This window comes from Mus musculus, chromosome X (assembly GCF_000001635.26).
Source record: "Mus musculus strain C57BL/6J chromosome X, GRCm38.p6 C57BL/6J".
Taxonomy (NCBI): Eukaryota; Metazoa; Chordata; class Mammalia; order Rodentia; family Muridae; genus Mus; species Mus musculus.
In genome coordinates this window covers 59618740-59635844 of record NC_000086.7, presented here as the reverse complement: position 1 = coordinate 59635844, position 17105 = coordinate 59618740, and the positions used below count along the sequence as shown (strand labels likewise).

Sequence of the window (17105 nt, the reverse complement as noted above, 5' to 3'; positions counted from 1 at the left end):
GAGTTAGAATGTGTGCTTTGAGCTTTACTCAAGTTTCTGTAATGAATTTGTCTGCCCTTGTATTTGGAGCATAGGTACTCAGAATTGAGAGTTCCTCTTGGGAGGTTGTACCATTGATGAGTATGAAGTGCCCCTCCTTGTCTTTTTTGATGACTTTTGGTTTGAAGTTGATTTTATTAGATATTAGAATTGCTACTCCACCTTGTTTCTTCAGACCATTTGCTTGGAAAATTGTTTTCCAGCCTTTCATTCTGAGGCAGTGTCTGTCTTTTTCTCTGAGATGGGTTTCCTGTAAGCAGCAGAATATTGGGTCCTGTTTATGTAGCCAGTCTGTTAGTCTATGTCTTTTTATTGGGGAGTTGAGACCATTGATATTAAGAGATATTAAGGAAAAGTAATTGCTGCTTCCTTTTATTTTTGTTGTTAAAGTTAGCATTCTGTTCTTGTGGCTGCCTTCTTTTAGGTTTGTTGAAAGATTACTTTCTTGATTTTTCTAGGATGTGGTTTATGTCTTTGTATTGTTTTTTTTTTCTGTTATTATCCTTTGAAAGGCTGTATTCATGGAAAGATAATGTGTGAATTTGGTTTTGTCATGGATTACTTTGGTTTCTCCATCTATGGTAATTGAAAGTTTGGCTGGGTATAGTAGCCTGGGCTGGCATTTGTGTTCTTTTAGTGTCTGTATAACATCTGTCCAGGCTCTTCTGGCTTTCATAGTCTCTGGTGAAAAGTCTGGTGTAATTCTGATAGGCCTGCCTTTATATGTTACTTGACCTTTTTCCTTTACTGCTTTTAATATTTTATCTTTATTTAGTGCATTTGTTGTTCTGATTATTATGTGTTGGGCGGAATTTCTTTTCTCATCCAGTCTATTTGGAGTTCTGTAGGCTTCTTGTATATTTATGGGCATCTCTTTCTTTAGATTAGGGAAGTTTTCTTCCATAATTTGTTAAAGATTTTTACTGGGCCTTTAACTTGGGAATGTTAATTCTCTTCTATACCCATTATTTTTAGGTTTGGTCTTCTCATTGTGTCCTGGATTTCCTTGATGTTTTGAGTTAGGATCTTTTTGCATTTTGCATTTTCTTTGATTGTTGTTCTGGTGTTCTCTATGGAATCTTCTGCACCTGAGATTCTCTCTTTCATCTCTTGTATTCTGTTGCTGATGCTCACATCTATGGTTCCAGATTTATTTCCTAGGTTTTCTATCTCCAGCGTTGCCTCACTTTGGGTTTTCTTTATTGTGTCTACTTCCCTTTTTAGGTCTAGTATGGTTTTGTTCATTTCCATCACCTATTTGGATGTGTTTTCCTGTTTTTCTTTAAGGACTTGTAACTCTTTAGCAGTGTTCTCCTGTATTTCTTTAAGTGAGTTATTAAAGTCTTTCTTGATGTCCTCTACCATCAACATGAGATATGCCTTTAAATCTGGGTCTAGCTTTTCAGGTGTTTTGAGGTGCCCAGGACTCAGTGAGGTGGGAGTGCTGCATTCTGATGATGGTGAGTGGTCTTGGTTTCTGTTAGTAAGATTCTTATGCCTGCCTTTCACCATCTGGTAATCTCTGGAGTCAGTTGTTATAGTTGTCTCTGGTTAGGGCTTGTTCCTTTCATGATTCTGTTAGCCTGTACCAGCAAACCTGGGAGATTAGCTCTCTCCTGAGTTTCAGTGGTCATAGCACTCTCTGCAGGCAAGCTCTCCTCTTGCAGAGAAGGTACACAGATATCTGGCGTTCAGCCTTGCCTCCTGGCAGAAGATGAAGGCCTGAAACAGGGCGTGCCCCAGAAGCTGTTAGCTTCTGTAGTCTACACTCTCACCTATGCAGACTAGTCTAGGCGGGATCCAGGAACCAAGATGACTCCCTCAGGTGCTCCTGCAAAGCCCTCCCGGGCAGGGCGGACACTCTGGCAGGGAAGGTGCCCGGATGTCTCAAGTTTAGTATTTTTAACTAGCTCTGAGATTACTAGTTTCTCTATGGCAAAATGAGATGCCCGCTTACTAGCTGTCAATACTGGGGCATTTTGTCTGAATGAATAACATTCTTATGAAATTCTAAGCCCAGGGTCAGTTCAAGGACTGCCTAGGACATTGGTGAAGGCCAGGGAGTAAAGTTCAACCTGATTTAGGTATATATAAAATCATTTATTGGCGGCACCTACAATAAAACAATACTGAAAGAAAGCATACAGATACATTCAGAGACTAAAGCAGGGACAAGTTTGGAGCATTTGTGCCAAGGTTCCAAGAGACCGAGTTTCCGTAGAACTCTTTGTGTCAGGACTGCATCCAAGTTTTTGGGCCTGCCACACAGTCTTTACTGGAGTAGGTGTGGTATATTCTTTATTTTCATTCATCATCTAAGCATTTGATATATTCCCTTCTTTTAGTTTGCAGTTTCCTTCATTAGTGTGTTCACTAATTTTTTATTACTGTGATAAAATACTGTGAGTAAACACAACTGATAGAAGGAAGATATTTCTGGGGCTGAGAGGGAGTTATGGTTCCAGGAAGATAAGGATATATCATAGCAAGGAACCATGGGAACAAATGGCAAACATGGTATCAAGAACAGGAAGCTGAGAAGTCACAAGTTCAAGTACAAGCATGAAGCAAAACAAGCAAACTAAGAACAGCACATCTTACCCATGGTAATGGTACCAACTGGGAACAAGTGTTCAGATAATCCAAGACAATGGTAAACATTTTTCATTCAGTTATGCATCTGATACTATTTTCATTACAGTCAAGTAGGATTCCTTTCCCATTTTGGTTTCTTATTTCTGTACTTTTTGTGGCTACTTTAAAGTGTTTTCTTTTTTTTATTCCTCAGAAACTGATATTAATATGGATTTCTATCCTACTGAACAATAAAATAATATTATGTTGATTTTCATCTTCCATGTTACTGTTGTTTAAATGTTTAGTTTCACCTTTTATTTAACAGGTTTATTGATTGTTTTTAGTAATTGATGCTTATTTAAGACTCAATAGTGGGTAGGAGCATTCTTTCTGTAGGAAGCCTCTGCACTCACTAGCTGTGAATTCATGAGGGTGTTGGCTTAGGTTTTCACTGTGTTCTTTTAAAAAAATATTTATTATTATATATGTAAGTACACTGTAGCTGACTTCAGACACACTAGAAGAGAGCATCAGATCTCATTATGGATGGTTGTGAGCCACCATGTGGTTGCTGGGATTTGATCTCAGGACCTTCCAAAGACCATTCAGTGCTCTTAACCACTGAGCCATTTTTCCAGCCCCTGCCTTAGTTTTTCAAATCTTAGTTTTCTCATCTACAAAGTAAGCTTATATCAGTAACAGACTCGTGGATTATGATAACGCCCTATGAGAGTGTCTTTATCATGGTAAATATAAGTCTTATAAATGACTAGAAATATAGATTTACTGAAGTATTTAGGCAGTTATTTGTTTACAGTGCTTTTTGTATTTAACACTTTCTAGTCCCTACATTCTTCACCTAGTAGAAATCATGTAGTAATTCTGTTTGTCTGTGAGTAATAGACTCAGGATTTATATGTCTATAAAATTCTTTATTTTATGCTCCTTGTAGGATGATAGTTTAGCTGTACATAGCTTCGCTAGATTGTTATTTCTCCCTTTAAACTATGACTATGTTATGCACTGTTTTCTGTAATCCCTTTTTGGTGCTATAATATCACCAGCCAATATGACTTACATTTTTGTTCATGGCATCTAAAAGTTTAGCAAATTTCACACCTTTTAAATTCTGACAAGAATAATATCCATATTATACCATTCTAAAATCACTGATGGCCATCTGTCTTACGTTCCTTGACTTCTTGCTTGAATTTTCCACCTTTGTGCTGCATTTCCAATGATGCCCTCAGACTTTCTTTCCAGTTCATTAACATCTATTTATCTTGACTTTGAATTGTTTAAATCATTCCATTTTTCAATTTTGGAGGCCTCTTTGCTTCCTTTCCTTGTTTCCTAAGGGCTGAGATTATAGGTGTATGCAACCACAGTCTGAAACCGTCTCTGTAGTAGAGTACCAAGACTTTTGGATATATACCTAAGAGTGGTATACCTTGTTCATATGATGGGTCTATTTTATATTTTCCAACAAACCACCAGGCAATGTTCTATTTTGCTACAAAACTGACATACTGGGTATTAGGTATACCTTGTATTTTATAAATTACAAAATGGTAATAGTTGTACTCAATTTATATTTGAAATAAAAGAGTCTTTTAAGTGGACAGAAAGGGGAAAGTGTGGATAGCCCTGGGATTGCTTGTAGTTTGATGCTAATTCAGCTCTCCTGGGAGGGGCTACAAACAAAGAATGAGTCACTTCCTTAGGTGACTTCTTGTGAATCATTCCCTAATGAATAAAGGGAGCCAATCACTGGGCAAGTAGGTGGGACTTCTGGCTTGGATAGGGGAAAAGAGGAAACAGGGGAGAGGAAGGGCTTTTTGGACTGGGTTAGCATAAGGACAAGATGTAGCTACTAGTGTCTCCCGGTTTCAATGGCAGATCCATCAGGATTCATCACTGGAGGATTTAGATTTAATAAGGCTTATAAGATTAGGGTTTTAAGGTGACAGCAGATGCTGGCGAGGATGTGGAGAAAGGGGAACACTCCTCCATTGTTGGTGGGATTGCAAGCTTGTACAACTACTCTGGAAATCAGTCTGGCGGTTCCTCAGAAAATTGGACATAGTACTACCAGAGGATCCCGCAATACCTCTCCTGGGCATATATCCAGAAGATGTCCCAACCGGTAAGAAGAACACATGCTCCACTATGTTCATAGCAGCCTTATTTATAATAGCCAGAAGCTGGAAAGAACCCAGATGCCCCTCAACAGAGGAATGGATACAGAAAATGTGGTACATTTACACAATGGAATACTACTCAGCTATTAAAAAAATGAATTTATGAAATTTCTAGGCAAATGGATGGACCTGGAGGGTATCATCCTGAGTGAAGTAACCCAATCACAAAGGAACTCGCACAATATGTACTCACTGATAAGTGGATATTAGCCCAGAAACTTAGGATACCCAAGATATAAGATACAACTTGCCAAACGCATGAAATTCAAGAAGAACGAAGACCAAAGTGTGGACACTCTACCCTTTCTTAGAAATGGGAACAAAACACCCATAGAAGGAGTTACAGAGACAAAATTTGGAGCTGTGACGAAAGGATGGACCATCTAGTGATTGCCATATGCAGGGATCCATCCCATAATCAGCTTCCAAATGCTGACACCATTGCATACACTAGCAAGATTTTGCTGAAAGGACCCAGATATAGCTGTCTCTTGTGAGACTATGCCGGGGCCTAGCAAACACAGAAGTGGATGATCACAGTCAGCTATTGGATGGGTCACACGGCCCCTTATGGAGGAGCTAGAGAAATTACCCAAGCAGCTAAAGGGAACTGCAACCCTATAGGTGGAACAACAATATGAACTAACCAGTACCCGGGAGCTCTTGTCTTTAGCTGCATATGTATCAAAAGATGGCCTAGTCGGTCATCACTGCAAAGAGAGGCCCATTGGACTTGAAAAACTTTATATGCCCCAGTACAGGGGAACACCAGGGCCAAAAAGGGGCAGTGGGTGGGTAGGGGATTGGAGGGGTGGGTTTGGGGGACCTTTGGGATAGCATTGAAAATGTAAACGAGGAAAATACCTAATTAAAAAAAAAAAAGAAACCATGAGACAAAAAAATAAATAAATAAAAAGAAAATATCTAATAGAAAAGAAAAAAAAAAGATTAGGGTTTTAGTTGTTGCACCCAGCGATTGAGTTACCTTTGTTTCTAAACTAAGTTTGTGTTATGTTTTCCTTTACATGTTGGCTCATCAGGGTTCCAGAGAAAAAGGTATAGTGGCAAAGCATGGGTTTGCCTGATGTGGGCCACAAAGGCTGTGGGGGTTTTGAAGCATGGGGTTGGCATGGTAGTAGTCCACCAGTAGGAACTTAGCAAGCTGGGTGGAGAGAGTTTGGAGCTCGGAGTCAGAGTCTCCATGAGATAAGAACAGGCCAGCCATTGCCCACCAGAACTGACCATCGAGACCGCACGGGCTGAGAGTAGCCTGGTGTAGTGTGGGAACTTGCTGATCTTTTAAAATATTTCCCTCAACACAAAGTGGCTGTAATACATTCCCATCAACAATGCTTATATTTAGTATTGTCATATTCATGCCACCATTTATTATACTTCATATTTCTGATGATGACCACCCTGACTGGGGTAAAGAAAAAAAAAGTACTAGTTTTAATTTGTATTTCTGTGAAGATAAAGGAAGTTGAGAACTTTAAAAAGTGTTTTCTATTTGTATTTCTTTTTTAAATTGAGAATAAAAATTATCATCTTATCAGATGATGAAAAGGCCTTTGACAAAAATCCAGCACCCCTTCATGATAAAAATCATGGAGAGATCAGGGGTACAAGGTACATACCTAAAGACAATAAAGACAATATCCAGAAAGCCTAAAGCCAACATCAAATTAAATGGAGAGAAACTCTTAGCAATTCCACTAAAATTGGGGATAAGGCAAGGCTGTCCACTCTATCCATATTTATTCAATATAGTACTTGAAGTTCTAGCTAGAGCAATGAAACAACTAAAGTAGATCAAGGGGATACAAATTGGAAAGGAAGAAGTTAAAGTATCACTATTTACAGATGATATGATAGTTTACATAAGCAATCCCAAAACTTCTACCAAGGAACTTGTAAGGCGGATAAACATCTTCAGTAAAATGGCTGGATACAAGATTAACTAAAAAGAAAAATCAGTAGCCCTCTTATATTCAAATGGCAAAGGTGCTGCAAAAGAAATCAGGGAAGCAATACCCATCACAGTAGCTACAAATAATATAAAATATCTTGGGGTATCTCTAACCAAGCAAATGAAAGTCCTCTATAACAAAAACTTCAAGTCGTTAAAGACAGAAATTAAAGAAGATCTCAGAAGATGGAAAGATCTCCCATGCTCATGGATTGGTAGGATCAACATAATAAAGGTGGTCATTTTAACCAAAGAAATCTGTAGATTCAACACAGTCATCAAAATTCCAACACAATACTTTGCATATCTTGAAAGAATAATGCTTAATGCCATATGGAAAAACAAAAAGCCCAAGGTAGATAAAACAATCCGATACAATTAAAAATCTACCTGGAAACATTATCATCTCTGATTTCAAGCTGTACTGCAGAGTAATACTTATAAAAAAATGCATAATATTGGAATAAAAGCAGACAGGTTGACAATGGAATCAAATCAAAGATCCAGACATAAATCCACATACCCTTGGACACCTGATTTTTTTTTTTACAAAGAAGCCAGAAAGGTACAATGGATAAGAAAGTGTTTTCAAGAAATGCTGCTGTTCTAATTGTATATCTGTATTTAGAAGATGCAAATAGTTCCACACCTAACACCCTGCACAAAACTCCAATCCAAATGGGTCAAAGACCTCAACATAAAACCAGAAAGACTGAATATGTTAGAAGAGAAAGTGGGGTTAAATGCATTGGCACAGGAGACAGCTTTCCAAAGAGAACACCAACAGCTTAGGCACTAAGGTCAACAATTAATAAATGGGATCTCATGAAACTGAAAACCTTCTGTAAGGCAAAGGGCACTGACAATAGGACTAAATGACAGCCTACAGAATCAGATAAGATTTTCACCCACTCCATATCTGACAGAGAGCTAAGATCCAAAATATATTAATAACTGAAAAAGCTAGACATCAATAGACTAAATAATCTAATTAAAACTGGAGTACAGATCTAAACAGACAATTCTCAATAGGGGAATCTCAAATGACTAAGAACCACTTAAGGAAATGTTCAAAATTCTTAGTACAGAGAAATGCAAATCATGACAACTTTGAGATTCCATCTTACACCTGTCTAAAATGGCTAAGATCAAAACCACAATGACAGCTCATGCTGGTGAGAATGTGGAATAAGTGGAACACTCCTGAATTGCTGGTGGGAGTGCAACTTGTAAGCCACTTTTGAAAATTATATGGGGGTTTCTCAGGAAACTGGGAATTAATTTACCTCAAGACCCAGCTAGACCATTCCTCAACATGTACCCAAAGGATTCTCCACCATACCACAAGGACATTTGCTTAACTATGTTCATGGCAGTTTTACTCATAATAGCCAAAAACTGGGAAAAAAAAACTAGATATCCCTCAACTGAAGATTTGTTAAAGAAAATGTAGGTAGTACATCTACAATGGGATACTTACTATTCAGCTATTAAAAACCAAGACATCATGAAATTTTCAGACAAACGGATGGAACTAGAAAAATATCATTCTGAGACAGGTAACCCAAACCCAGAAACACAAACATAGATAGTGTGTACTCATTTATAAGTGAATATTAGCTATAAAGTAAACAATAATCATGTTATAGTCCACAGACCCAGAGGAGCTGAGTAATTGCAATGGTTCATGGTGGGAGCACATGAATCTTCCTAGGAAGGTGAAATAGAATAGATTTTTGTGGGTGGACTGGGTGCAAGTGCAGATGGCAACAGGACAGATCAGGTAGAGGGGGTGAAAGAAGAGAATATTGGGAGAGATAAGTGGAACTGAGGGGCATTTTGGGAGAGAGATAGAAACCTGGTGCAATATAAATTCCATTGAATCTAAGAGATTGACACTAGCTAAGACTCCTAGCAGTGGGGGATGTGGAGTCTGAACCAGCCATCTCTGGTAACAAGGCAAAACCTCCAGCCTACAGTGTGTCATGTCTGCATGATGTGCTAGAACCTTAGCCAAGCATAATCCTCATCAGAGACAGAGAGACTTCATCCAGAAGCTGATGGGAAAAAATGAAGACTACCACAGTCAAATATTAGGCTGAGCTTGGGGAGTCTCATGAAGGAGGGAGAGGAAAGATTGGAGGAACCAGAGGTATTGAGAACACTACAAGAACACAGTCCACAGAATCAACTGACCAGGACTCAAGTGGGCTCTCAGAGATCAGGAAGCCTGTATGGGTCTGACCTAGGTCCTCTGCATATATATTATGGCTGTGTAGCTTAGTGTTCTTGTGGGATTCCCAACAGCAGGAGCAGGGGCTTTCTCTGACTCTTTTCCTGCCTTTGGTACCCTTTTCTCCTACTGGGTTTCCATGAGCAACCTTGATGTGATGTTATGTGCCTTGTCTTATTGTAGCTTGCTATACTGCATTTGGTTGATGTCCCTGGGTGGCCTGTTATTTTCTGAGGGGAGGTGGGGTGGATCTTGGGGAAAGGTAGAAAGGAGATAGTGCAGGAAGGGGAGAGAGAGGAAACTGAAGATGATATGTAATATATGAGAGAAGAAGAAATAAAAAGGAAATATTCTAAAAGAAAATAGAAAATTTCATATAATATATTCTGATCATGGTTTCTTTTCTCTCATTTCCTTTCAGCTCTTCTCTGTCTTACTATCCATTCAACTCCACATCTTCTTTCTCTCTCTCTTTAGAAAACAAACAGGCAATTAAAAACAAAGAAGCAAACTAGAATAGAACAACAATAAAACAGTGGAAAATTTGTATATTTTTGGAGGTTTTTGGTTTGTGTGTGTGTGTGTGTGTGTGTGTGTGTGTGTGTGTGTGTGTGTGTGTGTGTGTGTGATAATGACTTGTCTGGGCATTTTCTTTCTTTTTTTTAACCTTAACCTTACTAGTATATTGCTTACATGTTGTATTTTTCAGCTTTTCATTTTTATGTCTTATCTGTCTCTCTGTGTATGTTTTTAATGCATTTCTTCTTGGTTGAATTTTCTGTTCTATTTCAATTCTATAGCCTTCCTATATAACAATGACAAAGAGGCTGAATAAGAAATGAGAGAAGGGCTGGAGAGATGGCTCAGTGGTTAAGAGCACCGACTGCTCTTCTGAAGGTCCAGAGTTCAAATCTCAGCAACCACATGGTAGCTCACAACCATCCGTAATGAGATCTGATGCCCTTTTCTGGTGTGTCTGAAGACAGCTAAAGTGTACTTAGATATAATAATAATAAATAAATCTTTAAAAAAAAGAAATGAGAGAAATAATTCCATTCACAAAAGCCACAAAAACGTACCTGTGAATAAACCTCATCAAATAGATGAAAGACCTTTACAATGAAAATGTCAAGATATTTAATAAAGAAATTGAGGAAGACATGGAAAAATGGAAAATCTCCAGTGCTCATGTATTCAAATGATATTAATTTGTGAATTAATATCTTGAAAATAATCATCTTATCCAAACCAATCTACAGATTCAATATAATCAAAATTCCAGACATAGAAAAATTCAGAAACTTATATGAAGGCACAGGAGAACAAGGATTGCTTAAACAATCCTGATCCAAAGAGTGCTGTGAGAGCTATCACCATATCTGATTTCAAGCTATTCTTTAGAGCTCTAAGAAGAAAAATAGCATGGTACTGTCACAAACAGCAGCAGCAGCAGCAACAACAACAACAACAACAACAAAAATGTACATAGACCAATGGACTAGAACAGAGGACTTAAGTATAAATCCATACAGCTACAGTTATCTGATTCTTCACAAAGATGCTGAAATAGAAAATAGGCTGCAGGTGAGAGTGTGTAGGTGTGGACTGGTAGCACAGGAAATAAGACAATCAATCAACTAATGGGATTTCAAGAAACTAAAAACCTACTATATGGCAAATGGAGTTGTAAAGCAAATAGACCACAGAATAGAAGAAAATTGTTGACTGCTATTCATCTGACAAAAGATAAGTGTCATGACTAAATAAATAACTAAAAGACCCAAAGGTTAAGAAAACAAACAATCCAACTAGAATGAGCTAGTCCTTAATTAAAAAAAATCAGTTTCAACAACACATAAATAAAATTTAAATATTGAACTATTTCTAGCTGGAGAAATCCCAATTCTCCTTTCATAGTGTTTTGTTTTCTTATGAATTTTAATGTTATCTAATCTTCAAAGAGAATTATTGTCAGGATTTGAGATCCTTTCCTTGCATATGCAATCTTACAGGACAATATTGTAGTTTCATTGACATTCCTCATAATTTTCTCTCATAAATACTAATTTTATATTTGTTTAATCACATTAGGTTTTTGGAGCATGCAAGTATTGTTAATTTGTATCTTACATCCTCGAGGAACACACACTTGGGACCTTCTTTTTCTATGAGTATGTGTATGTGTATGTGTATGTGTATGTGTATGTGTATGTGTATGTGTATGTGTATGTGTATGTGTATATGTGTATGTGTATGTGTATGTGTATATATATGTGTATGTGTATGAGTATGTGTATGTGTATGTGACTGCGTGTGTGTATGTGTGGGTGAAAGCAAATATATAAAGCTGCTCATAAAGTCATGTAAATATATGAATCACACCATAAAAAGTATACTATAAACATTGGGTACCAAATAGGATGTTGCTATTCGTGTACTGACCTTACTGGCCTCTGGGTGGTTCATATGTAGATAGGACTATGAAGTGGGCTAGTCACATTTCACCCACTCCAGAAATACAGTGATCAAATGGAAAGTGGGGACAGACTATAAAACTTAAAGACCACCCTCAGTGAAATATTTCTTCCAGCAAGAGTCCCCACCTCCAAATGGTTTTTTAATCTTACCCAAAGTGCCACAACATCGACCAAGTCCTCAAACACATGAGTTAGAATCAGTATTTCTTAGTCAAACCATCACATATTCACATATAATTTGCCTTTTGAAATTTTCTCTTTTTCTTTGCATTTGGTATAATATGGTGCATCACTAATTTCAACAGTTTTAATCAAACAATGTATGTGATCGCATTTCCATTTGAATTTTAAAATATCACTAAGAATTCATACCATGCATATGTATTTTTCAGATACTACTAGGAAACATAATTTATGCTTTTACTTGAACTATCTGCTTTGGGGAAAATCACTAATTTACGTCTTGAAATTACTATTATGTTAAAATGTTCCTGAATAGAAATCAGATTCTGACTAGCCAAATAAGCTTTTTAAAAAGTCACTTGTCCTACTCTCTTTTAAATGTTATGGACAGCTCTGTGAACTAGTCACTCATTGGCTTTGAAAGAGAAAATAAACCCAGGTGGCAGGCATTTGAAAATGGATTTGAGTAGATAATCACAAACTGACAAGTGAGCTAAGCCAGAAACATAAGCAACTCTGAATTTAGGTTACTGGAACTCCACAAGGACTGGAAAACCTTGGAAAAGCTATTTAACTTGTCTTGGTCTCCACCTCTTCTTCCATAAAAAGAAGGGCTAACGTCAGTACCTTTGTCAGAATGTTCCTATACATGTAAAGGATTCAGTGCTATGCTGGCATAATGTAAGAACTCAATAATTATTAGTATTATCTGGCAAACTGGCAAATTGGTAGTTAAATGCCTAGATACAATAGAATCAACACACAATTAAGGTATCTTAAGTATGGGGTTGGAGAGCACTTGTTTCTCTTGCAGAGGATCCTGGTTCAGTTCCCAGCACCCACATGATACCTCACACCCATCCATAACTCATTTTCCCGGGAAATAAATGCCTTCTTCAGATCTGCTCAGGCACAAGACATACAAATGGTATATAACATATATACACACAGATAAAACACTCATACACATAAAAAATTCACCAAGAATTTTCAAGATGGCTTAATGGAACTACTCACAGTTATGGAACTAGAAATATATCAATGTTTACTTCTTATAATCTCATGGAATAAATATTAGAATCTCCATTTCAATTATAACATAACACACTGATTAGGAATTCTAGTCGTGACAGAATTCCAAGGGTGTTGTTGTTGTTGTTGTTGTTTGCTTGATTGCTTTTTGTTTGGTTGATTTTTGAGACAGAGTCTCTCTACAGTGCCCTACCTGTCTTTGAACTCACTACATAAATTAGGGTGGCCTTGATCTCACAGAGATCTGCCTGTCTCTACCTCCCAAGTTCTGGATTAAAGATGTATACCACCACTCACAGCAGAATTCTATACTTTAATCCCATCTCTGGTATATATATATATATATATATATATATATATATATATATATGAAAGAATAATTTAAAAATGGACAGCTTTTTAAAACCTAATTTCATTCTTGGAACATACACTATAATAATGGGCAATGATAATAGGTTACCATAAAACAATTACTGATTATCCCAGCATTTTGGAGCCAGTTCTTTCTGAAATACATGTTGTTCTATTCATCAATAAAGAGTATAAAGAATGCAAGTTTTGTCATTTAAACAGATAATTAGCTGAATGAAAATATTTATAATTCTAGAAATAGTTAACCCTTTATATATAGTAAGAATACTTGAATACCTTTCAGCTATAACTTTGCCAAATAGCATGTAACATTCATATATCACATAGTTCTCCATAGGGAAATGAAATTTCTGCTCAAATAAGAAAGTAAACAAAGAAGAAATGAACACAAAACTGTACAGCTTTGGTTTCTTCATATTTAAGCTAGAGAATACTTCAAGCAAAAACCATAAAAACATAGGGTAACTACAGCAAAAGTAAGCTATTGCCTATTAAAATCAATTTATATGTTGCAAATCTCCATTGTTTTCTATTTTATGTTCTTTGAATGGGGTTATGCTTCTTATGATGGAATTTCCATTTTCTCGTTCTCTCTGTCTCTCTATCTCTGTCTCTCTATCTCTGTCTCTCTATCTCTGTCTTTCTCTCTCTCTGTCTCTCTCTGTCTCCCTCTGTCTGTCTCTGTCTCTCTCTCTCTCTCTCTCTCTCTCTCTCTCTCTCTCTCTCTCTCTCTCTCTCTCTTCCTCTCTCTCTCTCTTGGTGTTGAAATAGTCTCCTTGTGTAGGGCCTGAAACCTGCTATGTAGACCAGGCTGCACTCCAGCTCAAAGAGATCCACCAGCCCCTGTCCCCTCAGTGCTGAGGTTAAAGATATGCACCAAACGCCTGGCTAAGTCTCTTCTCTGTCTCAATAAGGATGACTATATTTAAAATGAATATTATCACAGGATATACTACACAGTTCTTTCATTTCTCTAAAGAGCAATGAGTCCTGGGTGAATATAAGTTGTCTAAATTTGAAATTGTGTGACATCAGGGGAGTACTTACCTAAGAGACACTTGTCAGCAAAAAGTCTATAAGGCTTGATGTGACAGATGAGGTCATGCTAACTGTGGACTATAGCACTTGTATTTTTGTGGGTTTTTAATTATCCTATTGTATTTTTCTGGTGGTTATTAATTTATAGAATATATAGTCTATGATTCTAATAAATGTTGCCGAGAAGTGTACTATACAAGAATGTGATTCTGGCTAAGCCTAATGTAAAATAAACTTGGTTCTGGGCTCTCATCTTCGGACAGATGAAAAAAATGGTTTCTCAAAGGAGCAAAATAAAAGGAGCACTAAAATTAACACAAGAAATTCTTTCCATATGACAGCAAGGAGCGCCAAAAAACAACAACAAAATAAAGTGTTGGATACTTTGAGTAAAATATACTCTATAATTTTACAGCCAAAACATCTTAATCCCTTTTGTAACCTAAGAAAATATGGAAGCTTTATGGCTTCAATACCAAAGAAAGGTCAGTGATTGATTGTTTGTTTGTTTGTTTGTTTGTTTGTTTGTTTGTTTGTTTTGAGCAAGATGATTAGTTCTTTTTGAAAACTTTATAGATACAAATTCAGAAATTGAAAACACTAAGAGAGACATTTTAATGAAAATATTACAGAGTTTGGGAACCATCAGAGGAAAACAACATGAGAGACAGTGGCTAAGCACGCCTCATCACCTCTTTCTCAATGTTGTGACACATGCCATACATTTTAGTAGTCTTATGGAGAAGCTGTAGGAAACTTTGAATACTGAATCAAAATGCACTGTAATGAATCTACATCTTTGCTGAGGGAAAGTTCTCCAGGGCAAATTAAGCAGAAAAATATAACTTCATATGAGTAATACTAACTGTGTTGAAGCATAAAGCATATGAAATCATTCATATAAATCCAATTATGTCGTTAACATGCTTACCATTATTTCAGTTCCCAAAAATGTCAAGTCAAAGGGACTTCTCATCAATATATGCTGAGTTTGAGGCTGGAGAAATATCTCAATGGCTAAGAGCACTGGTTCTCCTCTAGAGGACCCAGGTCCAATTTCCTACACACATGATGACTCATTATTGTCTGTAACTGCACCTTCTGGAATCTTATGCTCTTTTCTGTTGTCTGTGGACACGACACACACACACACACACACACACACACACACACACACACACACACACACCATGCACAGACATGTGCAAGCAAAACATTCATACACATAAATAAATCTTTTATAAAAAGATAAACTGAAATAAAAGTGAAATCTGAATCAAACTTCTATTCCAAATACAAGTTAAAGCTGGATTAAAATGACAGTTTTCATGCACACAGATCAAAATAAGTTTTAGTGTGTATACCTCAAGTCAGTTCTTTTTATAAATCCATAAGCATGTGATTGAAATAAAAGAGTATAAATAAAAGTGAGCTTCATATTTAAGAGTTTTTTGTTTTATGTGTAAGAATAGTTTGGCTACATGTATGTTTGTGCAACATATGTGTGCCTGGTGCCTACAGAGGCCAGAAAAGGGTATTGAGTTCCCTGAGATTGGAGTTATAGATGGTTGAGAGCCTCCATGTAGCTGCTGTGCATTGAACGTGGGTGCTCTGGAAGAGTAACAAGTGCTCTTAATAAGTGAGCCATCTCCCTAGTCTAACAAGCTCATTTTTAAATGCTATGTTTCTACAGGTTGTCATATTCCTGTCATATGAATCTTACACATAAGCTCTAGTAGCTCATCAATATTATTTCTTCAAATAATGCTATCATTTTATTAACCTGTGCACTCATTTTATTTAAAACTTTGTTGGTTAAACTCAGATAAAATATATCTTTACTTGAAACAGATATTTGGTTCTAAACTAGTGGGAAGGGCCATATGCCAGGACTGTCATCATTGTGCCATCGGTTAATGAGATGCTTGGCAGGCTTCAATATTTAAGCCTCCTGAGAGAATGTGTAAAGATCACCTTACATCAACTTTTATTTTATGAGGAAAATTTTCCCTGAATTGTCAACATAACTGATCAGAGATAAAGCTAAACAGTATAATATAGACAAAAATATAATACACAACTCTAGTTCATGATTGAGAAAATAAGATTTCATTGGCCTCTGAATGTTGCATAGAGCTTGGCTAGATTCCTAAATCCATTAGCCATCAAGCCATTTTCTCCAGCTGTTGTAGATTCCTGTAGGTTGAAATCATCTCCAAACACATTTCTCTGATCTCAGATCCTTCTATGGTCACTTCTTTTCTGGTAAACTAGTCAGAATGGTCCAGATTCATTTTGCCAAGACAAGAAAACAGTGAATCAATCTGTGTCTTATCTTTTTCCCCCCTCAGGATTTTTGACTAGATGCATATTGATCCAAAGCCATTCTTTGAGCCGTAAGGAGATCTATTTTCATCCCTCAAAACTAGCAGAGAATAGTATGAAGTGAGAGCAAGGACTGACTGATCCTCCTCCTTGCTCCTTTGACTCTAGGATGTTGCTTAAAAACACTTCAGCAGCTTTGGCAAAGCTGCACATCCAGAGAGAATGGGGCAAAACCATTTGTGGAGTCCAAGTAAACAAAGATTAGAATGGAACCTGCACAATCTCATGATGCAAATCTCTCAAAGAATAGACCAAATGCATGAACTAGTGAATATCATCCCAGAACTTAAACTCATCAAAGGATAGGAAACGTGGCTGAAAAGATTGTTTCGTGGTTAAGAGTAATTGCTGATCTTGTAGAGGGCTTGAGTTCAATTCCACAGTCTTCACATGGTGGTACATAAGCATCTGTGACTCTTTGAGCACCAGGCAAAATAGTCATACACAGAAAATAAAATGAATATATCTAAAAATGTTAAAGATGTGAAGCAAGCCATGTAGATGCTATGTAACCTCCAACTCCTAAAACAAATAAGAAAAGGTTAAACATTACAAGTTAAATATTTACTTCAAAGAACCTAGTATAAAGCCCAAAGCTG

The 17105-nt window shown here is 36.9% G+C and overlaps 1 long non-coding RNA gene across 2 annotated transcripts in view; it reads right to left on the bottom strand.

The window, feature by feature from the left end:
- Positions 1 to 17105, bottom strand: part of Gm36631 — a 102791-nt gene that overhangs the window by 56234 nt on the left and 29452 nt on the right. The window contains exon 3 of one of the 2 annotated variants that reach the window (XR_386939.2): positions 15647 to 17028. The exons of the other annotated variant lie outside the window; for it this stretch is intronic. This is a non-coding gene — a long non-coding RNA (predicted gene, 36631). Of the gene's footprint in view, positions 1 to 15646; positions 17029 to 17105 lie in introns of those variants that run through there. 2 annotated transcript variants of the gene reach the window in all.